The 27819-nt window shown below is 38.9% G+C and overlaps 1 long non-coding RNA gene across 1 annotated transcript; it reads left to right on the top strand.

The window, feature by feature from the left end:
• The first annotated feature begins 4547 nt into the window (after positions 1-4547).
• Positions 4548-26004, top strand: LOC135327530 (uncharacterized). Its single transcript, XR_010387798.1, has 2 exons — positions 4548-8493; positions 25274-26004. It is a non-coding gene; the product is annotated as an uncharacterized LOC135327530 (long non-coding RNA).
• Positions 26005-27819: the final 1815 nt, after the last annotated feature.

Raw genomic sequence — 27819 nt, 5'->3', positions numbered from 1 at the left:
ACAATGTCCTTTTCATATTTTCCATTCCATTTGTTATGGAAATGAAATGTCATTTAACATGGCCTCATTCTGCACTTCACTGACCAGTGAGTGAAGAATCAACCTTCTGGAATATGAAACAGATAAACTTCAAGCACCAGTGCCCTAATACTTAGAAAAACAGCCAGAGTCAACATTTATTTTGTCAAACTCTAAGTAACTAAACAAATGGTACAAAGGGCCATTAACTCATATCCAAAATGATTAGTATAATGGAAATAGATGACAAAACAAGATTGACAATTTAATCAAACCATTATACAAGGATGATGTGCATGTACGGAAATATTTTCAGGAGTTTGAAATGGCGACATAAAGAATACTGTGGTTATGACCAGATCCTCCCATGGCATGCAAGGAAATCACTTGGATCTAACCTTTATGAAGTGATATATGGTAATTTTCTGTTTCATGATGAAGGGAATGTTTGAACACATTGGCAGACCTTTTAGAGCATATGGTCAAAACAAAAAGAATCCCTGCTGCCACATTTGAAATGTGCATTTTAAGTACTTGGACAGTCACACCCTGCTCAGATATCTGCATGTGACTTTGACTTTGATATATTTTCTTCTCATAGAATGTTTTGCAACCAACTGCCTTAGAGCATAGAAAAAAATTGCAGAGAATACAGATACAGGTGGCAGTATCCAAATACTGCTCTCTAGAAAATACAGAATGCTCATCAGTGTGATTCTGACTGTTTCAAAAGCATGCTAATCATACCCAGTTGTCTATTTTTTGCATGTAAATCCTCATGAATTATGACTTGATCCAAAGTCCACTGATGACAGTAATAGCCCTTACTTTCTCTACAGTGGGCTTTTCTCCCTTCATTTTTCAACAGGCTCTTAGACTCTGCCCTGCATTTGAACTTGGATGAAGTTGCTAGTTGAGTATGTCAGAACATAATCATTTCTAAACCAGTGATAAAAAAAGTCTTGCTGTTGTCTGGATTTATCATTGAGAAGACCTTCTTATAGCCTGTTTTTCTGAAAGGGGATATTTTTAGAAGCATTAAACTGGAATCAGTTTTTAATCACTGCCATTCTATGGCTAGACTTGCATCAAATATTTCTTTTGGTTTTACTTAAACTGGTCCAATAGTTTAAACCATGTTAGTGGAAGTGATATTCCATGCCTTTTCTCTGGACCACAATGTTAAAATTCCCTGCTTTTGCCATGCTCCTGCCTTTTGATCTTCTAACACAATACCTTGGCTTAGCTGAAGGCCTGTTTTTAGTACTATTGTTTTAATACAGTTTCAGTACAGTTTTAATACAGTTCAGTTAGTTCTTCAGAGGTGATCAAACAATTCCTTTCTTTCAGAAATTTTTGGTTATGATATATAGTTGATTTATTGCTGATTCATGCAATTCATCACAAGTTTAATAGTGTCTGGGCATATTATCTTCAGCACCAGCAACTGCATTGAGTATACCAAGTGAGAATTCAGCTTTCATACTCCCTGGTCTCCCTCCCAAAATGCCTAGCCCTTCTCCTTGTGGAGATAAGTTAAAGTGACTGCACTCTAATAGCTTATCTTTTTGATAAGACAGGTAAAAAGAATGTGATGTGAATTTGGCTTTGTTCCTGCTTCTCAAATTGATTTTAAATGCAATATTATGATTTAGGGTCCTTGATTCCTGAGAACTTGGGGTTGGTATTACTACATTTGGCTTTTTGTCACATTGGCTTTTCAGCATTTTGTAATCTTGCTGGAAATGTTCTGATGACTCTGTCAGAGAGGATGTCATAAATTCACACTTATTATCTTTCAAGACAGGTAAAATTTTGATTTATATCTTGAGTGAAGCACTGTAGTGATTTCTCTGGAATTACTAACTTTCTGGCTGGCAGTAAGCTGAAAAGAGAGCTAGAAACATCTACCACATATGTAAGCTGTGTAAAAATCTGTACATTTGCCTCTGAAGTAAGAGCATATGTAAAAGCATGGTTAATATTTTGTTATATATCTTTTGTTATATCTTTCCATACATATAATGTATTGCTAAGGATATTTCAACTGAAGTGCAAGCACATATTTTCAATGAATTCAGCTGTTTTAATTTAATTCTATATTTTTTTCAAAAGCTAATTCGAAGAGAGTAGAGTCCTAGATTAAAACATATCTTTCAGTACAGGTTTATTGAAATATATTTGACAGATTGGAATATATTTGACAGATAATTAAAGCAGAAGGTGACATTTTTCTTCATATTAGCTATATTTAAATATTTGTGTTAAACTAATTCCTAAGGCAAACAACAAATACAAACATAATTTCTTTGTGCTGTCCTGTAGCTTGCAATCAGTCCTTTAGATTACAGCCTTTGGGGATGCTTGCTGAATCATGGCATGAGATTAGTGTTAAAGGGAAAGTTAGCAAAGGAAGACGGCAGGAACAATACCAGATCCATCTGCTATTATATGCTAGGTTTTGCAACTGGATTTTTGGTCTCCATCACTACCTGTCTGAACAGCTGGTGAGGAAGTTGTGATCTTTCTGTTCTAATGTGGAGCTTCACTACTCTTACCTATTACCAGGACACTTCACTGGCTCTCTATTGGTTTCTGGTGGACTTGAGATGCCCATCATAAATCATAAAGTTATATATGGGCAGGCAGAGGCCAAGATGGGAGAAGCTAGCAACATGCTCTTAATGGCCCAAGACCCAGAAAACCTACTCTCTCTTTACATGCCCCTCAGTGATGACATTTCAGGAAGGCTGCAAGGATGCAGTCTAATAGGATTTTTGGAGCCTGTGCTTCCTAGAGCAATTAAATCCTGGACAGAACTTATTCTATAAATAAGTTAATGTTTTAAAGTTGCTGTGATTTCACTCTATGTACTGTATTGATACTGATTTATCAGACTTCCTAGAATTTTGCATAGGTGTCTTTCTAATAAAATATAATAATATAATTTAAAATATACATGTTTGAAACACATACATACTGCGTACACAGTTTCCTCCATTCAGGAAAGCACTTCATTTTATGTGTTGACTTATCTCTAGCCAGGAAAGTACCTATGGAACGTTAAGACTGTTGAGTGATTACTCGGACTGAAACCTAAGTTTATACTTAAACATACATTTATGTGTGTTCTCAGCAAGGGTTCCTCTTTTTTTGTAGGAAATGTATCCTTTCCCTGTAGTCAGATCTTCATTAGGAGTACTCAGTACCCATACAGATCCCCATTATTCTGATTTCACATAGAGTACGGGTTTGCCTATACGGTTGTTGCTGATGAGTTGGTGCTTTCAGTACTTTCCCATGCTTAATACAATGATTTAACAAACAAAGCCATAAACTCAGTTAATTTGTTACTTGCCAGGCAAGAAATTTTAGAAATAAATTGAGTTCATTTTTGTAACATCAGTAGAAGGAAAAAACATAGGGTCTGGTTCTTACTTGCACAAAAGATTCTTTGTGACACCTGAATGACTAAAAGGGCACGAAGTGAGAGTGAGCATTTACACGTCCTTTAATTATAGGCCTTAAATAGTTGGGAGTTAAACTGGAAAACAGGACTCCCAGTCTGTGCTATTTGAATGCATTTTTTCCTACAGGTCCAGCCTCTGCAATTGCGTAAATAGGAAAGAACTTCCACTTTCACAGACAGAAAAATGAAGAAGATAGTATTATTTAAAGTTGCTGAGAAAAACTTGAAAATATGACCCTACTTCATCTTAATGGCCCAGAAACCAGAGACAAATAAAATGAAATTTAAATTTATTTTTAATGTTATGATTAAGAAATGAATCTCAAGAGTTTTGAGATCTCTCACATGAAATTTTAGTATTCAGTAGAAGCTCTGGTACTGGAATACTGAGAATACTTGGCATTGTGATCATAGACTTCCTAGTTAAATGGGAATTTTTCCAAAGTGAGTTTGTCAGAAAAATGTCCTTTCTCATTCCTAGAGCTAATTCTGACTTTTCACATGTATAGAAAGTGTACAGAGATTGATAATTCTGCTTTATTATGTTTTGTTGGCAAAGAAGGGCCTTATCCATGAAACGTTTTGCCAGCAGAGAAATAGTTGCATTCATTTATCTATACACAAATATCCATAAGATGGTGCTGTATCTTAAATCTGACTGGAGTCATTTGTGTTGAAAAATAAAAAGCATGTTGCAATTTTAACTAAGAGCTCTTGTTATAATCTGAGTGTTGGTAACAATTTTTTTGGCAGGCATATTGCAAATGTTAGTTTCCAGTCACTCCAATATGTTAATTTACATGTATTAAAATATTAGTCACAGCATCTTTGTTCAAGCCTGAAAAATCTGAAAGCCAGCTGAAAGGTAGTTTCACTGGCACCTTGTACATGAGCTGCCAGTAGCTTGCTTTCACAGCTGAGTTTCATTCCATCCATTTTTGTTAAAGGTAGGTGATGGTCCAAGGACTTATCCAAACACCACTTTAACAGAAAAGGAGACAAAATTGGGCATTGGTAGTTCTATTTAAAGGGGTAAGATAACAGATTATGGTCAAATCTGGCCAGAAAATGAAAGGGTGTGGGAGAAATGAATCTCAGACATTATTACCACCCACGCAAGCAGCGAGAGCAGAAATTTCATGTGCAGCCAACGCACAGTGTTGGGAGATTTGGAGAGTACAATGGCGATGCATGGAGGACTGGCTGGAGGGCAACCAGTCGGAGCATTATTCTTCTGCTGACAGTGCAGTGGATTAGAGCTCAGTAATCACCTTCCCCACAGCTCGTGGCTGGAGTCCTGCACAGCCAAGGCTGAGCTGTCAATGGGATCATGGCTCCAGCCCAAGCGAGCCAAATCGCTGACCAGAGGAGGGAAAAGAGACTGCTGGAGAGGGAAATGCTATCCACATCCGCTGGGATCCCTGCAGCTCCACACGTGTTTCAGCTCCTCCTAAGAGGAGGAATGTTAAAATCCAGACAAGATTCTTGCAAGGGGGATTTTACCCACCTGAACCATTCATCTTTGCCAATACATTTTTCTCCCTGCTCATTTCTCTGAAGGGCTTAGCCGACAAGAGCAGCTGATCAGCTGATAAGGCTCTGGTTCACAGTATGATTTATTTCAGCTAGGCACTGGCATTATTTGTACATCATCTGAGTCAGGTTGGCTCCTTGAAAACAAGAGTTAGAGAAAACACAACATGCAAAAGGGCTAATGCAAAAGGAGAGGAAGAACGAAAAATATATTAGGTGCAGTATCATTCTCTAGACAGTAGGGAGAAAAGGAAATGGAGAATGGGTCTCCACTGGACCAAGGAGGGGCAAAGCACTTAGTGTAGGCAGTGCACTGGGGCAGGTCCAGGGTGGGCCAGGAGTTGGGATGTGTAGAAGAGAGACTTATAATATCTTCCCTCTTTTTCTGTGAGATAGCGGTGATGTCATCACCCTTTGACTCTACTGGTCCAGAGCTGGTGAACTTCCAGTTATCTCACTAGAAGCTTAGATGCTCCTTTCCAGCTAGCTAATTAATCTCATTCACTGGGAAATTATACTGAAATCCTGTGTGTTCAGACTCCCAGCTTTGTTCCCTAGATTGCAAAAACACAGATCTTCTGGTGAAGGTACAGCACAAACTTGAAATACACTTTCATTTGTCTCGTTGACGTTTAGCTGTTAAAAGCAAAAACTGAAATATCATTCTTGATAGTACATGATATGATAACACCTCTACCCAGCCAAACTGGTTCTTGAACCAGTTCAGATGATCAAGGAGGAAAAGAGAAGCGTAAGCTACTTCGGTTGAACTAGTATAAATTGGAGGCTAAAAATATACATGTATGTGTATGCCAAATTATTCATCAGATGTCACAGGATTAGTTTCAAGAAGCTGCATGCAAATAAATATACATGTATGTGTGTGCCAAATTATTCATCAGATGTCACAGGATTAGTTTCAAGAAGCTGCATGCAAACAATATGACTCATACTTCTACCTGGCGTCGTGTAACAGATGCTGTCAATATATTTTGTTTCATGTTAATGCTGTAAATTCTTGTTAAACACTTTTCAGAATTTTTTCTTCCTTCCTATAGTGCCATCTTTCAACTAGCACTCTGATTGCTTTTTGGTGTAATGATGCAAGACCTGATTTTAGAGACAGCTAACTCTGGTGATGTGCTGTGTTATTATAGTGCCACCTAATACCTCATTCATTTGATACATTAGGTAGTGTACTACATCAACAAGACAAAGTGCTCACATCATTTCTATAGAGATGGAATTTTTCAGTGGCAAGCATGAATTCAGGGTAAAAGCTGTATCTGCTGCAGTGCCAGAATGCCCCTTGGCTTTGTCTTTTCCACTTTATGAAACTTGCTAGGCAATTCAAAACCAAGGAGACCTATTAAGAAAAAAGGATGAATTCATCCATTATAATCTTAACATGATAGAATTCGTGGTCTTTGTATATATGTACCATCATCAAAATAAGAAAAGGAAAAGAGTAATATATTTCTGGAATATATTTATTTTATTATCTTATAAAGCAGCTATCTCCAGGACAGCTGATAACTAAATACTGTGTTTTGAGTAGTTATATAAATGACAAACAAACAGAAGTGACCTCTAAAATAAATCCTAATATATGTCACAGAAAGCATAAATGTCTGCAGTTAACAGTCATTCTGAAAAGCAAAGGCATCAGTGTCACACAAAGAATAGGTTCCCTGAGGTTCTCCCCTCTGGAGAGATGCACGCTAATGAAGTCCAGTGCAACAGCACCAGCAGGAGCAAATGACTCACCTGAACTCAGGTTCTGTGACAGAACATAAAAGGGAGGTAATGAATCAAGTAACTGGCTCCCATACCAGTAAGAATATTTAGGTATTGTCCCTATTGCTGATGTAGGAATCCCTGAAGCATCCCGAGTCCTGTAGCTTGCATCCATGTTTGCACTCTTACAGTGCCTCTGTAATTCCCCAGCTATCCACCTCAACCGCTCACAGGGGACATCCCAAGGCATTTGCACCAGGTCCCCCTTACTTGCACCATTCCTGATGGGAGAGACCTCCATCTGCACATGATGCAAGGATAGAGCATGGCTCATTCCTCTGAGTTCATCGCTACACAACTGCTCTCCCTGAGCCAGACTGCCGCTCTGACTGGCAGCTGTGGTTCACTTTTCCTCTAAGGTAAAGAGGGCAGCTGTCTAAGAGAGGTGAGATGGTCTCATTACCAAAGTATACCGAGTGTACCTGTAGCTGAAGGTACACAACATGCTTTTCACACACCACCACTCCTTTTCCTTGGCCAGGTCCCATTGTTCATGTTTGTTGTTCAGCATTTCCCTGATCATTGCTTAAATTCCCCCAGTTACTGCCTTTCTTCTGTAGGCACCAGTGGCTTGCTGCCAGTGGAGGACACCTCGCAGCCAGCTGCTGCCTGTTTGACATCTTTAGTGGACTGCCTGTGAGTAGCAGAGACTTGTAGCTGCATAAAGGTGTGTGATGTCGAACTCCTATCCTCAGCAGAAGTGGACTGAGAGCAGGAAGTTATGTATCCCTCGCAGCATCTTTTCCATGCACAGCCATAGCCTGCATAATGACCTCTCTCTCACAGCCTCCTTGGGACAGGTCACTTCTGAGATACATCTACTTTCCCTGCAAATGAATTCTGCAATTGGGAACTGCCGTCCTTGGCTTGGTCGTGGGCCTCCTTCAGCTTTTTTGCCTTTACCTGCCATTGCATCCAACTACAGACCTTTCCCTGCAAGGTCATCCATGATTTCGTATGTGACAGCTGTGGTTCAGCTTCCCGAAATTACATCCTCAGAGGCACTCCTTCCAGGTGGATGTAAAGACCACTATCATCTCCAAGTGATGCTCTGGGCAGAGGGCTCCTGAGTTGTAAGACAGGCTGAGCAGCTTTGTCTCCTTTTCTTCAGCCTTTTGTGCCTAAGTATTGCAGTATTGTCAGGCAGTCCTGTGGCTATATAGTGAGGATGATGAGGGAATTTAGCTTTGAGACAGAGTGGGAGCTACGAGCATAGCTGCAGCTTAGAGATCTTCCTTCCATTCAGACCATCCTGCAGAGGTGGCTATTGATCCACTTGTCCTTGTGACCTTAGCAATCAGGGCTTCTGACACTGGACAAGTTCGTCCTATTGCCTACAATGGGCAGAGCAACAGAATCTCCATCTCCAAAATATACTCACTTTTGTGTTCATTGTCATGCAAGATCTCCAGGCTATGTAGAAGACTGTGTCATGAAGACTGATCTCATCCCAAAGCCACTGGATCCTGCAATTATAGTTTCGCGTTGCTATTCATTCCTGATGGTTCAGAAGAGGGACCTTGGCCTCACACAAGCCATGGGTTGAGGCTTGGAAGAATTTCTGTGTCTTTGTACGGTCAGAAGACTCATTGAGAGTGGCAAAGGGTATCCTGCATATAGAAGGAGCAACCAACAACCATCCGGGCTACCCAATATTGTGACATACTGGAAGAAAGGTGGGTGCTGAATTAGTTGTGAAAAAGCAGGCTCAAGATTGGAAATATTACAAAGATATTTTTTGAAGTGTATATGGATTTCCCTAAGGAGGAAGGGGAACTAACTTCGTGGCTTGCATTGCTATGCCATGGCTGCAGCAATGAAGTGCAGCCCACCTCTGAGATAAGGGCTGTGTTCTGCTGCTGAACCAAAACTCATTGCCCCATAATTTGCACTAAGTTTCGGGTAGTGAATCTGAGAATCTCTTCAGGAGATTTAATGCTAGGGAGGTCCCATAAGACAGTGTGGTCCTGTGAGGCTAAAGCAGCACTGTTCTGAGACAAAGACATGGTCACAACTCAATGGGCTGTGGAGCTCCATCTCAGATGACAAAGGCCTGGTTTGTGCTGTGGTCAAAAAATCTGTGATTCTGTCCTTCTCTCTCTTTTGGTGTCATAGCCTACAACTGCTACAGCAGGGCTAGTGCTGAGAGGCTTGGTGATATTTAGTGTACAGGAAGGAAGTGCTGAGCACAACGCAGAGTGGGAAGGGGGAACTGGAAGCTGTTCTTGATATGTTTTCAATACATTTCACCTGAAACCACAGCTGAGAACTAAGTTACGTGGACTTTAGCCTTGCAAGGGAAAAATGCAGTGAAAAGGAGCTTTGCTGATTTGCTGCTTAGAGAGCACACTTGAGCAGAACTTATTGTGCTCATTTGTCAGATAATTCATTAGGGTTCACATCATGCTGTCAGAATCCTTGACTGCTTTCTGTAATGGCATTTTTTCTTCCTCTGCTGAACAGCAGTTTTGCAATCACTGCATCAGTTATTACAATGTAAAATATTTGATATACTATTAGATAAGAAGCAAACATATCTTGCACTAGGAGTTGCATCAGAATATAATAAATGCACTTGATTCTCACTGGGGCTTTGGAGAGAGAGGCACTTGAGATAGCAGATTGTCTAGAATGAAACTGCCATCTGGAAATTTTCTGTGATGCCTGATTACAACTGAGGTTTAAAGGGACACTTATTTATTACAAAAAAGTGTATTTGAAGGAAGTATATCTGTATGGGTAAGTTGAAAGCAAAATTGAATTTAAATAAATTTTGATAAAATGTAGGTGTAAAAGGGTATCTTATCTGTATTCCTTGCATATCTAATATCCAATAGGATATAAATAAGCTTATAAAATGTTCCATAGTATAACAGATAACTTTCTTTGCATGTAAAGAACATTGAGCTAGGTTATTTGAGATATTTTAGTTATGACAGGAAAAGAGATGCTTTGTGTATTTTCAGATTTTTTTTTCTTGGAAAGCTTTGTGCAAATTAGATTCTTCAAAAAATAGCTATAAGCCTCCCTAGAAGGTATGAGCTTGAAGAAATTTGGTCTAGAAGTATGAGCAGCCCAAAAATTCAAGCAATTATGTGATGTGCTATTACTGAAAAGCCAAGGTCTATCACAAATGTATGTTTTTTCATTATGAGATATGAATAGAAAAATGTGAGTCACAGCAAAGCTCTCCCAGTTTTTGGCAGTAGTTCTTTAAATGACCCAACTAGCCAAAATTACATGTGGTTCATTTTCTTCTTCATCTGTTCTCCAAGGAGAGAGTCATGTGTGTAGTGCAGTGTTTTGCTTTAATGGGATTATGTTTTAAGGTTATATATTTATTTATTTGCTTTCTATACGTAGTCTGCTGTTTGCTTTAGAAGAAGGTAATTCTGAAGATATTTTCTTTCCACTTGGAGCAACAGGGTAAACTTTGCAGCTGTCCTTAGTGCCTGTGGGAATTCATATCACAGTTTCATACTCCTGAAAAATCTACGTTCTCAGTTTTAGTCTTTTGTCATAAAATTCCTTTGTCCCTGAGGTATAAAGCATGATATTCATGCTGGATTTACCAGGTGTTCTAGGCCCACACCACAGAGCACTGCTAAGAAGAATTTGGCTACTGTGAACCTGAATGATATTTTGTGGGAAATCAGTGTTGCCAGTGTGTGCAGTGTTGTTGTTTTGCAGTAAGCCAAGTTGTTGAAGGGATGCGCAAGTGCATTTTGTGCAGTTTGGGGTTTGTACTGCCTGTTTTGTGCCTAGGCACACTGCTGCAGCCCCGGCAAGACTTCACGAAGGTGTGTGTAAAGGCACCAAGCTCACCAGGATGGAGTGGAGTCTCCCAGGCAACTGAAGCTGGTAGGAGATACTGGCTGTGACAGTTTAGCGACACCGAGAAATGAAAGAGCATGCCTTTGCAACAGACTAAACTGGCACTAATGAGCATGTACCTCTAACCGAAGAAGACTGCACTGAAAATTCCTCAGAGTTGTTTCTTCTGCCTACTAACAATTGTCCTGTTTTCCTTGCATTCAGATTCAGCCTGCACCTTACTCACGACAGAGTACACTTAATGACTGGGCAATTTACTGACACTGGCATGATCAAACACTTTGGAGGATAGATAGAGATGTGTGCCATCTGCATAGTACTAACACGCAAGACTGTGCCATTGGCTCATCCGTTGCTGGAATGTATGTCCTGATTTGGCTCCCCAGTAAGCATTATTTTCAGCAGCATCAATAGGACCTCATTAGGGACAAGACACAGGTCACAGGGGAATGTGGAAGAGAGATTGAATAGCAAGTTGCCGACAGGGGGTCGGACAAGGGCTGTCTTAAAGAAAGTCATTAATATAGATTTCCTGTTGCTAGTATTATCACCTGGCAAGTAGATAAGACTTATTTGAACTATATATAGTAAAGACTCCATCAAGATTGGCTACACCATAACATAGATGCTTTAAAAAGAGTGACAGTATAAAAACATTTTTAAAAGGGAATTTTGATTCAGTGTTTTGCATACCTGTATGAATTCTTTTCTGCAGACGGTGCCATTCTTTCCTGTCTCTGTTTCCTATATGTAATCATTCTTATCATCACTTCTATATAGTGTCTTTTCTGGGGATAGGGAGACTAGAAGCAGATGCATCATTCTGTCAAATCAGAGAATTGTGTCAATACTTTCAGTATTACTTTCTCTCCCTTTCCTTTTAAGTTCTAACAATTTGTTTGCCTCTTAACTGCTCTCACAGCCAGATTGGAGATTTGTATTGCACTGTCCACAGTGATTCTTAGGTCCATTTCCTGAATGGTTACAGTTAATTTAGAACCAAGTACTGTGGCTGAATGGTTCAAATTGCTTCTTCCATTGTGCATTAATCTCACATTTATCAAATTCCAAAAAGCTTAATTCCTTTAACCATTAATTAGATTGCATGAACGTAAGAATGGAGAAAATGTATGTACTTGTGTCACTTTAGGAAAGCAGACATTGAAAACCCAATTTTAAATGGATTCACTACCAAATCAGAATGAAACCCTACTACTTTCTGTGTGAAAGCCAATTACTTCTGTTCACCAGACTTTAGAAAGTCTTTGATTAAAGAAAAAAAAAAGAGAGAGAGAATTTTCAGGTTAACTTCAAGAGACAAATCTTTATAGCTTTTTTAATAAAGTGGAAAGGGCTGATAAAGAATGACACATTCAATATATAAAGTCTGAGTTAAGTTCAAATATTCCTAAGGTAATATATGTAATTGGGGTCATATTCCCTAATGACTGTCTCTGTTTCCCTGAGGTCAGCCTGCTTTCAAATTTCTATTGCTTCTTCTTTATTAGCATTCCAATTTCTGTTCTCCCTCACTATTAAAACTCCTGCTGAAGGCAACATAGTCTCTCACCCTAACACGCCCTATATTCACATCAGCATGACCAAAAGGGTGATCCAAAATTCCTCTCTATCTGCAGTTTCTCTAGTCACATTATGTCTCTCTTTAGTTTTCTAAATTACTATGTTTTTCCTTATTATATAAAACTGAACCTTTTCTTTAAAGCCCTATATACATTTTGTCCCAAGAGATAAAGCTTTGTCCCAAGGGAGCACAAGAGATAACAAGAGAAAACTTGTATCTCATGCTCTCAGTTAACTTTTTTTTCTTTTTCGCTCCTGAAACTCTTCCAAATCACCAAAGCTGCACAAAAATAAGCAAATCAGAATCTGACCTGCAGAAACATTACCATCAAGCAATGCTACTGGAAGGAATCAAAAGAATCACAGTGTGTTTCCCAGTTACTATGTTGCCTTTCCAGGGATGGCTGTTTGAAAAATCACATATTTCATTATGAAGGAAATATTTGATATAGAAGCTCTTGAGATGCTGCTATTTTTCAAAAATTAATTTCACCAGGATAAAACATTTCATAGAAAGATACTTAGCTGTGTGAGCTTTCTGTGCTTAATTTTTACCCATCAGAGCAATAGACTAGATTCTTCCAGATTGCATTAAACTTCTTTAATAGACTTCTTTAATTTCTTAGAAATAAAAAGGTAGTCATATTATAATTATGCTATTATTATTTCAGTAGACTTTGTTTTTAATGTAATCTTATACAAAATAACTAATGAAAATTCTGGGTTGCCTGGGAGAACAACTGGCTTATCATCCTTTCATAAGTTTCACCTGTGCAAAGAAAAAAAAAAAAGAGTGATCCTGCTTTTTATTTCAAGAACACTAGGAAACATAGGAAATGGTGAATATTTTTATTTTTTAAAGTCTCTTTATATTTGTACACCCCAAAATCTCTTAGCTTGACCCACATGATAATCTTGATAGCCTGTGTCGTATTTTCAGGTGGTAGGAATGAGTTTAGCTCATTGACTGTAACAGATCTGTGGTTTTTCACCCTAGCTGAATATCTCACCCAGAACAAGCACATGAATGTGAGAGAAAGGCAATATTTCATTATTATTAGCACTATTCCAATATATCTGTTTAAAGTATGAGCTAAACAGTAGCTGTAAGTCATAGAGAAAAGCCTACAGCCTTCAAAGCCATTCTGGAGCTGGTAAAACATCTCGTGGAGTGTGTGTGACCAGTCAAGTCCCTCCAGTTACTCATTTTTTAACTCTTTTAAATATGCTTCTGGAAAACAGGAATAATTTGATGAGATGAGCAATACATTACAAACACTGTTATGAAAGGCAAGCAACAAACTTTTATAGGTCCATTTTCATGTCTACAGTCAATTAGACAAATCTTGTCAGCTGAACTGCTGCCTGCCCCTTGGAGAAGTTAGGTTAACAGGATTCCCAAGCTCTATCTGTGAGCATTGCTAAAACACCCACACGAAGACCATGACAACTCAGTTTGAAAAGGTGGGAATTAAAAACTTCATCATATAACTGTTGTTTTAAGTAAACATAGGGTTCCCAGTCTAGCAGCTGCTTCTGTGATGTTAATCTACTGCCTGGGTGTTGAGGGATTTCCATATGGGTTGTTGGACTGGGAACCAGTCTGGAAAACTGGGGATCAGTCTGCCAAGTGAGTGCTTTTGCTTTCTATAAGCCACACAGCTCATTTCACTCCTGGAAGGTTAGGAGAAAGCCTTCCCCAGGAAACCTCCCAGGTTTTGTTTTCCTAACCTCTTCTTTGCTCACATAGGCTTTCCACTAAGTGAGGATGATTGAGACTGTAAAGCTCCCTACAGACCTATTCCTAAAGTAAACAAATAAAGAAGAACAATATTGTCAAACAGGCATCTAGGAATTGGACAGTTGGTACTGGAATTAACTCACAGCCATCTGGCTTGCAAAGGAGGAGCTGGCTGCCAGTTCAGCTCTAAAACAAACAATCCTGGGTATCCGCCCCCCCCAGCTTTTCTCTTCATTTGTGAGCACGGAAAAAAAAAATCCGTTTGTTCCAACTATAGTAAAGAAACCTGTCTCACACACTGAAAGTGAGATGTATAAGCCTAAACAGATAGGACTACATTCAGACTGAGATGCCTCCTGCTTTAGTGTCCACTAGTTACTCACATGTTGTCCACATACATAGCTCTAGACTTTTTTCTCCTCACACATTTTGAGAGGAAGGAGCAGGATGGTGCTTTCTTAAGCAGGGCCATCTTGCGATTGGTGTCCTTGTCCCAAAGTCGTAGCCCCCTCTGCCAGGAGTGGGGGCCAGCCTGGGCTGTGGGGACCTGCCACATCATCTCCTGTTGGCCAACAGCTCATTTATCTGCTTTCCTCTCACCTGTGCAGCAAAGGGAACACCTGATGTTTGGCAATAAATGTAAACCTGTACCTTTGTATCCACCTTTTCAGCTCACACACTAACACTTGCCCAATGTTCTTCAGATGTCAGGCCTTATCCAGACATTAAGGAAGCCAGTATCTGTTCACTGGCCTCACTGGATTAAGACAAGGCCCCTCGCTTTAGCTGGAAGTTTCTCACACAGGATGGGGAAACAATAAAGCCTTTAGAGCAGCGTGTGGTAATTTATCTTCTTTTGTTTATGCACAGCACTTTTCCAGTGACATTGCTTATATTTTCATTCAACCTGCACATCACTTAGATTGCTTGAAGCCATTAGACTTGATGATTTCTTTGCAAAATGAAGTGGAAAAACAGATTCGGCCAAGGCCAACCTCTGAAGAAACCCATTGTTTGCAGTAGTTCAATTTAATTTGAAATGTATCACATCAGTTCCTATTGTTAAGTTCAGTATTTCAGCACTATAGAACCTGATGAGATTAAATTTCATTTTCACTGTAAAATCAGATTGAGCTGTTTGAGTGATGAACTGGTGAGGGATTGTGTTTCATTATGTATATTGCAAAGTGCATGCCTTGCCTCATAATAGCAGCTTGCGCCTAGCCTTTTTTTTTTTTTTTTTCATGTACGTTTGCTTGTGAATGGTCTTTGATTTGTGAACTGACAATGTCTCTAAATTTAATCTCCCTGACTTTGGGTACTATTACAGTTGCTAGTTGTCTACACAGCTTGAACCTACAAAATGGTTACGATGTGTCTTTAAAGTTTTATGTTGTTCTTATAACCTTGGATTTTGCAACATTCTGTAGCCAAATATTGTTGTTCATATACTTACAAATATAATCTGTGACAGATCATATAGCAGAATTATAGGCGTTAAAGTATGCAAGAACATCCTGTATGCTCATGATGTACACTTACAAATTCTGTACAGTTCTAGCATTTCAAGCATTGAATTGGGCAAATATTCTCATGAAAGACAACTCAGATACATGTATTTAAAACACACAGACATTAAGGAGATGTATAATTTTCGGTCTTAACATTTGCATAAAAACATATTTAAATGTGTATATTTTCCTGAACTGTAGCTTTAGATTTAGTAGCACGGAAGTCTAGCAATTGAAATACTGCTAGATATCTAGACTTAGGAGGCTTATTAATCTATCTAATAATTTGAGACTGCCCATTAATTAGGTAAAAAAATCATTTACAAACTCTTTGAGGCATTCCATGACTTGGATTTCTGTAAAACTGCAGAATCCTCAGAGTTTCCAGCAGGCACATGCTTTCTGTTACAAAATAAGAATATGGTTGTTTACACACAATTTAAAATTGAGGTCTTACAGATTGTAGTGAAAGTAGTCACTTCTTTATAGCTAAAACTTCTGAAAGGTTGATAAGCTGTTTGGTCTACTCAGAAACACAGTCTTCATCATTTTATTTTTTATATAATTACATGAGCAACAAAATCTATTAAATAATAATAACATGGTTCTCCTGTGATATGACTGCCATTTATTTCTAAGAAGTTCAAGAAGTCTAAGACAGTCTGGAAGAATTCATTCCATTGATCTGATGGGTAAAAATTAAGTGTGGAAAGCTCACAGTGTCAGACTGATCAAACTAGGATTTTTCTTATTATTATTCCTGCCAGATACTTGTGGGAGGATTTTTTTATTATTATTGTTCTCCTTTTTAATGTTTCAATTGCCAAAAACTCGTTAAAGAATGGCCTCAAGGATTTGATAACTTCCTCACAGAGAATGAAATCAGCAGCTACAGATTTAGGTCTGTTTGCCTTTGACTATTCTGTTAGCAAGTTTGTAAAATATAATGCTGGTAAGCAGACTGAGAAATGTACAGCTTCAAACTCAGTGTAAGCAGTCTAGCAGCTAGGTGCACCCTCAAGCCAGCTAGTTTTGTTTGATTGATTCCTTCTTTCTTTTATGTAGCTGCAGCTGTGAGTCTCCAAACTCCTGTAACTCACACCTTGCACAGTTATTTATGTCCATGGCAATGTGCCACTGGCAAAAGTATAAATTAATGGACCGTTCTGATTTAACCTCATCATCACTTTGCACTGCTTGTATAACAACAAAACAGAAAAGTACTTAAAGATTCAGATGCCAAGTGTAATCTGCCTTCTGCACAAACAATCCAGTCCTGTGCTAAAGGCTCTACTTGGTCTGCCCCCAGGCCATGTGCCTCCAGGCGCCACTCGGGTGGGCTGGCTGCAGCATCACCAGAGCTGAGCAGCTGCTGTGCTCCATATTAATGTCATCCTCTTTGCATCTAACTATTTTGATTTATATTTGGAAACCCATAATCGTCTATCTGCTACCAAGAAAGTAACTTCACTCAGTTTCGAAACAAACATCCATTTTTTTGTTGTTGTTGTTTTTTGTTTTTTTTTCCCTCAAGTATCTTTGAACAAGCAGGTGACTAATTGGTAGGTTGTCAGGACATTCAAGGAATGGTAGCCACCATGACGAGTTTTAGATAGTTAATAAACTTATGCTCTGTTGCTTCAATAAATCCATGTTTTGTCTCTATCAGATTTCCTAACCTTGATTGCTATTATTCCTCTTCTTGCTCCTTCTAGTTTCTCCTCCAGTGTAGCTTTCGCTACACCATAGTGATACTCTCTAGTGCTGAAAAAGAAAAAAAATGAAGGAACTTGATATTAAAATAATAAATAAAATGGCTAGATTGAATTTTTATTCACATGATTTCCTTGGTTATTTTCTTGGGTCATAAATCGGAAATGGTAAAATTTCAGCAGAAAAGACAGGTGACTTATTTAGATCTATCTATCTTTCTGTCTAACTTCCACACCTGGACTGTCATTTTGTCTGATACAGTTGCCAGTTGTCCATTTCAGGTATTACACACACACATATGCACAGTGATGGTGACGGATACAACTGTTATTTGACAACCTGTTCCACACATTAATTTCCTTCTGCATTTAAAAAAAAAAAAAAATAGTTTTTCTGAATATCCTTAGGTCTTGCTCTAGCTAAAATTAACCTTTATAGTGCTTGGCCCACAGAAATTTGTACTAATCAATCAAAACTCTTAAAGTAGTTTAATATAGGAAGTATTTCACACACACACACACACAAAACCTTTTCTCCAAGGCTGTGTCTTTCTAACCCCCACCCAGATGGCATTCTTTAATGAATAACACTGAAATGTCATGTTGAACAATAATTTGCTACTATATTTCTTAAGAAAAACTAAGTACTATTTTATTTTAGGAAACCAAGGACTTCTTGAGCCTTGTTTTTTCATAGCTGGAATATCTTTACTGGCTGTCTCTTATCCTTGTGTTGAAGTTGCATCTTTAATGATTTCTGTGTTTGTCACACCATTTGCATGCAGCTCTACTTTGCTCTGTGCACCATGGCTCTCAGTGAGCTCAAGCAATCAGATTGCTGTGCAGAAAAGACCAGATACAGTTATTATTAGGCAATTAGAGGCCTGGATGTCTCAGCCAATTACCATGATCACAACCCAGTTCTGCCTATCGTCTGCAGCCACCATACCTCAAGCTGTGATCTTGTCAGAGCTCATAAGCAAAGCAGAGCCAGGCAGGTGAGGCAGCAGGATGGATTTACTCTGGAAATAAGGCAGAAATATAAAATAAAATTAATTGGTAATTCAGAAGATAACATCTCATATGCTCAATACCGCTGGCTTATGGAGTTTAATTCTCAGTCTTGTGGTAGTGGCATTTTTTCTTGACTCTCCATTTTCTAGACTAAAAAGGAAAAATATATTTTAATTTATTTTTGGTGTTTCTAGCAGGAAAAGGAGATTTGAAAGATATCCCAGCTGCAGATATTAGATAATTAATAACTGCTTCCTAGATTATTCTTTTAAACACTCTCACAGTCCTGAAAGTGCAACTCCTGAGCTTGGAATACCCGAGGTACCTGTCCACCTTCCAGGTGCAACGTACGGCCACAGTGCTCACGGTTATTGTGGTGGCTGCATTTCTGACCGTCTTTGACTTCTCACCAGTACTCAGAGTGAGACACTGTGACTATCCTACTCTTACAGTGGGCCTGGGACAACAACCTGTCCTGTGCTATGTCAAAGGCTGTGTTTTTCTACAGCATCAAACCAGAATAAGCCTTTACTACCATAGAAAAAGCTACCGCTGGCACTGTTTCCCATGCCTGCTTCTTCTTGTCCCCATGTCATTAGTTCCCTTATTCAAACCCCTGTTAGCTGTACAGTAAAGGACTTAGGATCTGAAGTGGGTTAAAACTAACCAGGGGGGAAAGAAAAGCCCAAAGAAAAAGAGAAAAGAAGAAAAAAGAAAAAAGCAAATTAAGCTAGTTTTAACTCAGTCCAGTGACTCCAGAAAGCTTACGGACTTCATGAACATCCTCACAGCTTTCTTAAAGAAATAGCAATAAAATCATGTCTTATCTTTACAGCAAGGTCTATGCAAGATAAAATTTCAAAGAAAAAAAATGCAGTCAATGATAACTGAATGTGCCTCCAAACAGCAAGGGGTGACCCGTCATCTCTTGGGCTCCGGTGTGTGGGATCAGTGCCTGGAAAAGAGGCGGCAGTCCTGCACGGCGCAGATGTGCGTGCTGCAGCCTGAGCTCCACTGCGAGGAACGGAGAGCCTGGATTCCCTGGGCCAGGTTTGATGGCCCTGCTGAGAAATGCCCCTCCCAGGAAAAGTGCTGGAAGCACTCTATCAATTTTATTGAACTGATTTTAAAGGTCTTCAAGTAATAATTTCTTTCTCTGTGCTGCAAGGCAATTCATTCTGAGGTTAATTGTGTACATAGCTGAATAGTTTACATTAGCGCTATAGCAATAGTAGGCCAGAGTTTTGTTAAAGAATAATGTATCTAGTAGAAATTGAAGGTGCCTCATTGTAAACACTGGAGGCACAAAAGTCCCCAGGCAAAAGACTTGATGAACCAGACAAATTCTTTGTCACATAACAGGCTGCAGTATTCTTTCATGTATTGGAAAAAGATACTTTAGAAGCCTGAATAAGAACAAGATAAGAAGTCCTCACACACTGTTTTGGCTTTTCTATACCAAATAAAAAGTCTGAAAGGGTAAAAGGGGTCCTAAGAGTTCTGTATCCGGCTTGTGGCAGATTGTCCCTTTGCCAGATGTAAACAACAGATAAAGCTGCCTTTGAAGGCTCCCTTATAGCTCTGGCATAAAAGCAAAACCCAGTCTGGGCTGGAGGTGAGCAGTGTACAGGGTTATTGCATATAGTGACACAACAATTCCAGGAAAGGCTATTTTAATTATAAAGATTTTCTTCCTCCCTCAACCCCCCTTACACAGTCTGAATTATGTTAGGTCTTCTCCAAGCTGTGGAGAGCCAAACCCTATGAGAGAAAAAAGATGTCAAGCACAGACATTAACTCTGGAAACTGCTGTGATGATTTAAGGAGTTATTACCCTATAAGTATTTCTTACAGCTTCTTTTGTGGGAATGCTTGTTCTCTAAGCTCTGCTACTGAGCAGATGGGATCACACAAGCATTCTCTTCTGAGTAGCTAAACAGGTGATCTGAGTCAAATTGACTGATTTTTCTTGAATTGGATGAGGAAGAATTCACCTCTCATTCCACCAGAGCTGGAAAGCCCATAAGCTCCCACTGGTGCATCGTAGCAGGTTTACTGTTCCAGCTACATCTGAAGGGGCAGATCAGCTCTGAGCCTTAAAATGCAGTCCAGAAATTCACCTTTGGACAACAGCAAAGCAGAACTAAATGCTGATCTTGTTAAGTGGAGATCATTATCTTGGATCAAACACTGCACTGAGAAAGATCATCATTTAACCCTTGACAGTTTTGTGCTTTGGGTCCATCCCTTTGCTTCCCCCTTTCTGTGTATACAATTACTTTTCATATATACAATTGCTTTTGAATTTTGCTCTGAATGACAGGGTATCTTGCCTCTCTCTTAGACAACCAGTCATATTAAAATTAGCTCATCTTAAAAACATTGACACTTACATGAAAAATGTTTTTAGTGTAACTGTCATTGCTTACTGCAGCTTACTTTTAACTCAGAATCTATAATAAATTAGAGCATTTAGCTAATGAGAACATATCCAAGACAACTATCAAAATAAATAGGGTGTAGAATTACTTAAAACCATTCAAAGCTATGCTTTGTTACAAAACATCATTCTGCTTAGATTTCATACCAGTCTGTGCTTGAGTGTACTGACCTGTGGGTAATACCGCTTCAAACCTAAAGCCTATCTGCCTGATTACATATTTTTCATGCATAATTACTCTCAAGTAGCCTAAAAATAAATAAGGGCTTAAAATTCTTCAGGAAAAGGAGAAAACATATTTCTCTTATATAAAATGATATTAAGCCTAACTTTTTATCTTCCATGTTTACACTAACTAGGGATGAAAGCAACTTCAGCCAGGACTTAGGGTCCTTAACTTGGCAGGAGAAAGCATTTCTGTTTGCAGCTGTGCTAGGCAAAAGAGTGTCATCTAGTAGCCTGTGAGGCAGTGACTCCTCATCCGGTTGTGTGACTTGCCTAAACATGCACTGTAGTGCTCCACAGGGCCTGTTCTTTATTGCTGTTCTGACTTGTTTTTATGGAGGGATCCTCCTAAACTACTGTTGTATCGGCAGCATTGAGATGGCTTCAGACTAACATTTCTTTGCGCCATTTGTTAAGCCTCAACACCTTGATCATAAAGGAAATACAGCAGAAAAACATTTGGCAGAATTTTAAACAGGTGACTGTGGTTGTAATGAAGCATCATCATGGGCTTGGCACCCTGACAGGATAAAGCATATTTACTCCTATGAGCTTACATAAAATCTCTTTTTCTTTACCTTATTTGATAGATTGCATCACTTTAGTTAGCAAAGGACAGTCCCACACAAAATAATATATTGTCCAAATACAGAAATGAAGGATTCATTACTTAGAAATGACTTAAGACTAATGTAGTTCTCTTGCTTCATGACATAACTGCTTTTCAGTTTTATTTTCTAACTCTATCTTATTACTTTATCTTGTAGATTTATTTAAGACATGCAGTGTTGAATTTGATGAATATTTTAATGGATTTTTCCTGAGTATATTTTAAAGAATACTAAGTGGATGTAAACTGGTAACTCAGAGCCTGAAAGCTAGAATCACTCATGCTGACAGAATTCTGAGCACAGATAATTATTTTTATTTTTACAAGGTGTTATACATTATAGCAAGACCATATTTGTGGTGAGGAAAGGTGCCTGTGATTAAGTGATAACATTTCATTTTCCTCAGCTAAAGACTACATTAGAAAATAAATGATCCTTGCATAGTGTAAAGCCATATTCAGATCAAAACCATGCTATACAGATTAAAAGGAAACCAACAATAAATAGCCTGATTCCTGCTCTGCTTTGATCTGGTTTAAGATCAGAGAGATTCTACTGAGACTATTGAGTTCTGCAACAAAGCAATTAGGGCTCAAATCTTTAAAGATCTCTTATTACTTGCATCACCACAGTGTCCAGGAACCCTAGATTCCTGGTTCAGACCCGTGTTTACCCAAAGAAACAGGGAACATTAAAGTCAGCCTCTCAAGTGTGAAATAAGAAACAACAGATTTTGCATAAGACAGGGCATTGGAAACAGCCAACTCTGACAGCAGTTGCTGGAGATGTCCATTGGGAGCCCTGTGCAAGTCGTCATGGGACAGAACCCAAAGGTGCCTTCTTGAAAATTTGGCAAGATCAGGATGGAAGCTGGTGTTATGAGGAAATCAAAACTAGAAGTTAACTCCTATCACTGAATATGAGATTAAGATGGAAGAGACAGAGGCTGAGTGAAATTTAAGACATGGTGTGTATATGGAGAATAGCAAAAGGGAGTCCACGGAGAGACACAGAGGAAAGCAGCACTGTCATAGTCACAAGCTAGGAAGATGCTCTTTGAATAAAAATTTTAATAGATAGGGTTGGGCAAGAGGGCACATGTCAGCATCAGAGAAAAATATGTAAATATGTCACAGTAATCAGATATGAGATCATAAGAACCCGGTCAAATATTTAACTGCAGAGTAGTAAGAAAGACCATAATTTAGAAATATTTTTTAGAAAAGAAGTCTGTGTTATGGAGTTCTGGTCAAAGGTGCTCCTTGTGTGACAGGCTTGAGTGACAGGCAAGATGGTGGTGGCTTCCTTGGTGATGACCAAAGGTAGAGGAAACAGAGACCAACTACCACGTTAGTAAAAGGAAGGGTAGAGAGAGCAGGAGATGGCAGAAAGCTGATGATTAAGCCTCGTGGACTTAAAGCCATAGAAAGGTTGAGCAGAAAAAGTTGAGGAGTACAGGACTGACAGCAACACTTTCAAAATGTGGTAGCTAGAGAAGCAGAACTCAGTAACAAAGAGGCCTGAGAAAAAGCAGCACTTCTTGAAAGCCAAGGCAGCTGTGTAGCCCTTACAGCCATTTAGAAAATTGTAATCAACACCGAGGCTGAGAGCTGAGGGTAAAGTAATGAGCACTAGAGGAGTCAGATGAGTGATAAAAGCCCTGTAATCACTGAGGGTGAATTTGTGAGATTTTCTGAAGGCTGCTGCAAAACAATATTAGAATGTGTGAAGTTCCTCAAGTTCAACAGGGGATATAGACTGCTTCTTAATTAAAACAAAAAGAACTTTAACAAACTAGCTGACAATCTATGGTATTCCTTCTAATGGAATGGGAAGACATGATGGAGAGGTCTCTAGGTATTAGCTAGCAATTGTCAGCAAGGTAGGTAGAGCAGTGAACTACAAGAAATGAGAGTTCCTGACAGTGTCGTCTGAATGGGTGAGAGGCAGCTCTGCCATTTCTGCTCAAGTAAAGAATGACAGGCAAAAAGAATAGAAAGGGTTTTAAAAGTAGTTTCTACTTAGACTTGAGAGAGACTGAAATGTTCTCCATATGTAATAGATGAAGCTTTTTTCTGAAGGCCTCAGATACAGCAGCAAGTTGAATTGCAGCCCTGAAGTTGCAAGACTGATGGATGTATAAATGCCATTGATTTCAATAGGGCTTTCTTGACCAAAGAGCTTTGTGGAATGTGAAAATGCAAATTTCCTAGAAGTCATTTTTCTGTATATCTCCTCAAGGAGAGAGCTTCCTTTAAATTAAGGAGAAAAGGTAAAAAGAAATAACATTTGCCTTAGTCTCTGTAAAGACTGTACAATAACGGAAGAGATATGTCTCTTCTGTGCATGATAGAGAAACCGACAATAATAACAGTAATAATGGTAAAGCACAGGTAAACCAGTCATGCATATATCTCTACCTATCTGTGTGTATACATGAATCCCAAGATTATGCAACCATATCCTACTAAGGGACCAACTCATCAACTAGTGCAATTCTATTAACATCCATCAAGCAACACCTAATTACATGCAGAACATATTACTTGTGCTTAGTTTCTTGTGGGTTGTTCATTTGGAGGGGAAGAATCTATCCTTCTTAGCAGTGCCTCTCATTTCATTCAGGTAAACAAATAAAGAATGGCACTGGTAATGCGCTGATATTAATGGAAACTGCCTGTGTAGATTCCCCATTCATAAAATATTTCTGTAGCACCAACTCTTTAACTCTATAGTATGTGTGCTGTAGTTCATTATATCGTGTAATCTCAAAATATGCCTGTTTTGCTAGCAACTGCAGTTCACAAAATTATTTTAAGCTGTAACAACACAGATACATTGCATTCATAATTTTGTTTTGCATTTAGACAAAAGTTCATTTATTTTACTGTGGGGTGTTTTACTGGGGGGAAAACTATTCAAAAGTTGTATTTTCAGGTAGACAGTCGTGTTCCTGGCATGCTTTATTTGCAGATGGTGAAAGTATTTCTCAAAAATATTTAGTAACAACTAAAAGTGGAAAAAAAATCTTAGTTCTGAGATAGGAAGTACATAATCAAATGTAAGGAAGCATAAAAAGTCTGAGTCTTAGCAGCTGTGTGTATGCTGTAGGGCAGATGTCCATTGTCATGGTTCCTATGCCATATTCTGGCTACCTGTAGACTCTACATCAAGGCAACCCTGATCGGCATCACTCCCCTCTGCACCCTGAGCTTCTTTGACAGGACAGAGAGTGGTCAGGCAGGGTCCTCCAGTAGGCCCCTTAGTCTGAGCAGCTGGATGCCTCTGTAATGGGGAGCTGTGCAGGCATGTGGTCCACAGCAGACACAGGTCCAGCAAGAGTCTGCATTTACTAATAACCTGACAATATTATTTTATGCTACAGGCCTGAGGCTCTAGGTCTAATTAGCTAGTACTCGTTCTTCTGCTCTGTAAAGTGGTCTGGTGGCGTGACTATACTGACTATTTATGCTATATTGTTTATTGCTTAGTTTTCTTGCTGCCTTATTATTTCTGGCCATGATCTTAGCATATCTCATACTTTTAGTGAGTTCAAATGGAAAATATTAAAGACTACAGAGGTGATACTAGAGAAAGTGCTAAAAATTTCATGAGTAGCATTCTCCTCCATATATCATTCTGAACCAGTACCCTGGCATGGGCTTGCCTGCTGGAAATGTTGCCTCTTCAATTATAGATTAAGTTAAAGGTTTACTACCTGCAAGCACAGAACTGTGAAAACCTTCCTTGATTTAGTTTGAAAGAATGTGTATGCCTTTGATTTCAGCTATGCAGAGTTAAAGGTGGAAGGATGACCCTGTGCTAAGAAATGGGGGTGAAGAAGACCTGGCTTCATTTCCAGCCTTTATCATGGACTTCCTATGTAATGTGAGATAAGTTACTAAGCTCTTTGTTCATCATGTCATGTTCTGTGAAACCCGGATAATAATGTTTTCTTTTCCTTTTTTATGCCCTCATTCTTGCCTAATAAAACAGTCTGCTTTCCAGCTTAATATAGAGTTTGTATTTGTACAGCAAATAAGCAAGTAAGCATGTGAATACAGAACTCCCTTTCCAAGGCTTCATATTTGTTCATATTCAAAGCTCACTCATAAATGTAAATGGCATAAATCTGTCTGCCTGTGTATCCAGTTGCAGGTGTATTCAGGTCAGAATAGTGACCTGGAATTGCTTCAAACTGTACTTGATAAATAACATATCAGTTTTCAAGACTTAAAAGTTCAATAAGAATTAAGCTAGCTTTTTCTTTATTTCATGTTCATTATCAACTAGTGAGGAAGGTTCATTTCACTGTATAGCTCTATGACTTAAGTTATTTGCCTGAAATGTTAGATTTGATTAGAATCCTGAATCTAGTCCCTCCATTTATCTATTGCTTTATCTCAAGGAGCCAGTAACTGCAGAAATCAAGAGGTTATTTCTCTATCTCCTTCCCTGGAAATCCTAGAATAATAAATAACATTTTAGTGTAAGTATCAACTGGGAATTCTTAACTGTTATTTTTATGAAAAAAACTGTAACTGCTGTGAATGGCCACACCGGACCTTGTGATTTTGCTCAGACAATTCCCTTACAGCCTTGGAGTGCTGAGAATCATGCAGGTGGAGTGAAATGATTGTGGCCAACTTTGATGCAAAGCTCATAAAAATGACCAATATTAATTCATGAACAGAAGTACATTCAGATCCAAGTCTGATCATATGAGTGAGTTGAGGATTCAAGTAGAGTTATTTACATCTCTTTGCAAAAAGCATCAGAAGTAAAGATTTTCATCATGTGTCCTAGCTTAACCCAAGTTTGAGTAAATATATGTATTCTCTCCGCCAAAGTCTCTTCAGTTGGCTATGACTTTCCTCTTTATGTGTTTTAACCCTTAACTGCTGTGTACTTGTACACTTGCTGTCCAACCAATGCTGCAACCTGTTTCCAACTTGGCTGCAGATAGAGGGAATGGTCGCAGTTGCAGAGGTGTTGCCAGTAGAGCAAATGCTGTCTATCTCTTAGCTGTGTCACTGCCTTGAGCCAAATAAGGAGGGAGAAACTGCACTGGCTCTTACCACTGTAGCATTTGGAGGGGGGATAAAAGCCACTAGTTGCATCTGATCATTAAACGCAATGATTTTTTTCCTCCAATTAGGGCTAAAGAAAGATTTGTCCTTAAAAAAAAAAAGTAGTATATTATTACTTTATTATGTGTGGACCTGATCTGTTGGTGGCATATTCTAGAAATAAAAATGGCTAAGTTTCTCAGTACTTGCGCGTAAGAAATCAAATCAATACCTATTGTAGGTGTTTTGCACATCTTGCCATTAAGATCTGAATGTTGAATTTTTATAATTTCACCTGTTTAGACAGTTTAGGATTTTGTTAATATCCACCTGCTTTACTTGGCCTAGTGTCATGGAGGTTACCAGTACAATTTAGTTCAAATTGCTTACTTTGTTACTGTAAATATTGTTAAATGTTCCCTACATCTGAAGTGCGGACTGCATCCTGGGGTTTGAGATGCAATAAAACGGCAACTCCATTAGCCTCAAATCAGCTTAACTTTCTGTTGTATTTTGCTGTGATAACCTTAACTGAGCTATTCTTCATCTCGTCTAGAACCATAGCCAGTCCATGAGGACTGCCCCTACAAGTTTAGTGGCTGTGGTTTTCAGTCTTCTGTAGTGCAGGTAACCTGCCTGAGCTGCAGGTACCTTGATTGTATCCCAGCAGCAGCACAGCCTGGTGTGTGGTACATGTTGTTTCTTTTCAATACTCTGTCTGACAGAAGAATGGCTTTGATACGTCTTTGGTATTGAAGCAGGCAAAATCAGGCTGGTACCTATGATTACTTAGCTAGATTTCAGGAACAACCAAAACAATCTATGCAAGGTTGTTGAGGTCTAAAAACTTGGTTATGTTTCAAATCACTCAAGATGTGACTGTCACTCACCTTTGCACAAATGTTTAGGAAAACAGGTCCCTTCTGTGGTCTCCCAGGTACGAGAAGAACTAGTCTGAAAGTAAATAGGAAGGGGAAGGGGTGAGCAGAGCCAAAGCTTCGCTGCCTCCCTGTGTGTCAAAACCAGCACAGGAGGCCTGAGGGGGCGTGGTGGGGAGGGTACAAGGGGGCAATGTCATCTTTAAGATGCTGCAAGAAACTCACCTCTCTCTTGATGCAAAAAGGCACTAGGCCATGATAGCAAGGTTGTGTCATGACAGCTTTTGGATCACTCTGATTCTATGCACTTATGTGAGGGGGCTGTTAGGACATTGTCAAGTACAAAAAGGTAATTAGGCATAAAAATAACCAGTTAAGGGGAAAAA

The sequence above is a fragment of the Dromaius novaehollandiae genome, chromosome 1 (assembly GCF_036370855.1).
Source record: "Dromaius novaehollandiae isolate bDroNov1 chromosome 1, bDroNov1.hap1, whole genome shotgun sequence".
NCBI lineage: Eukaryota > Metazoa > Chordata > Aves > Casuariiformes > Dromaiidae > Dromaius > Dromaius novaehollandiae.
This window is presented reverse-complemented; position numbering and strand designations above follow the sequence as displayed.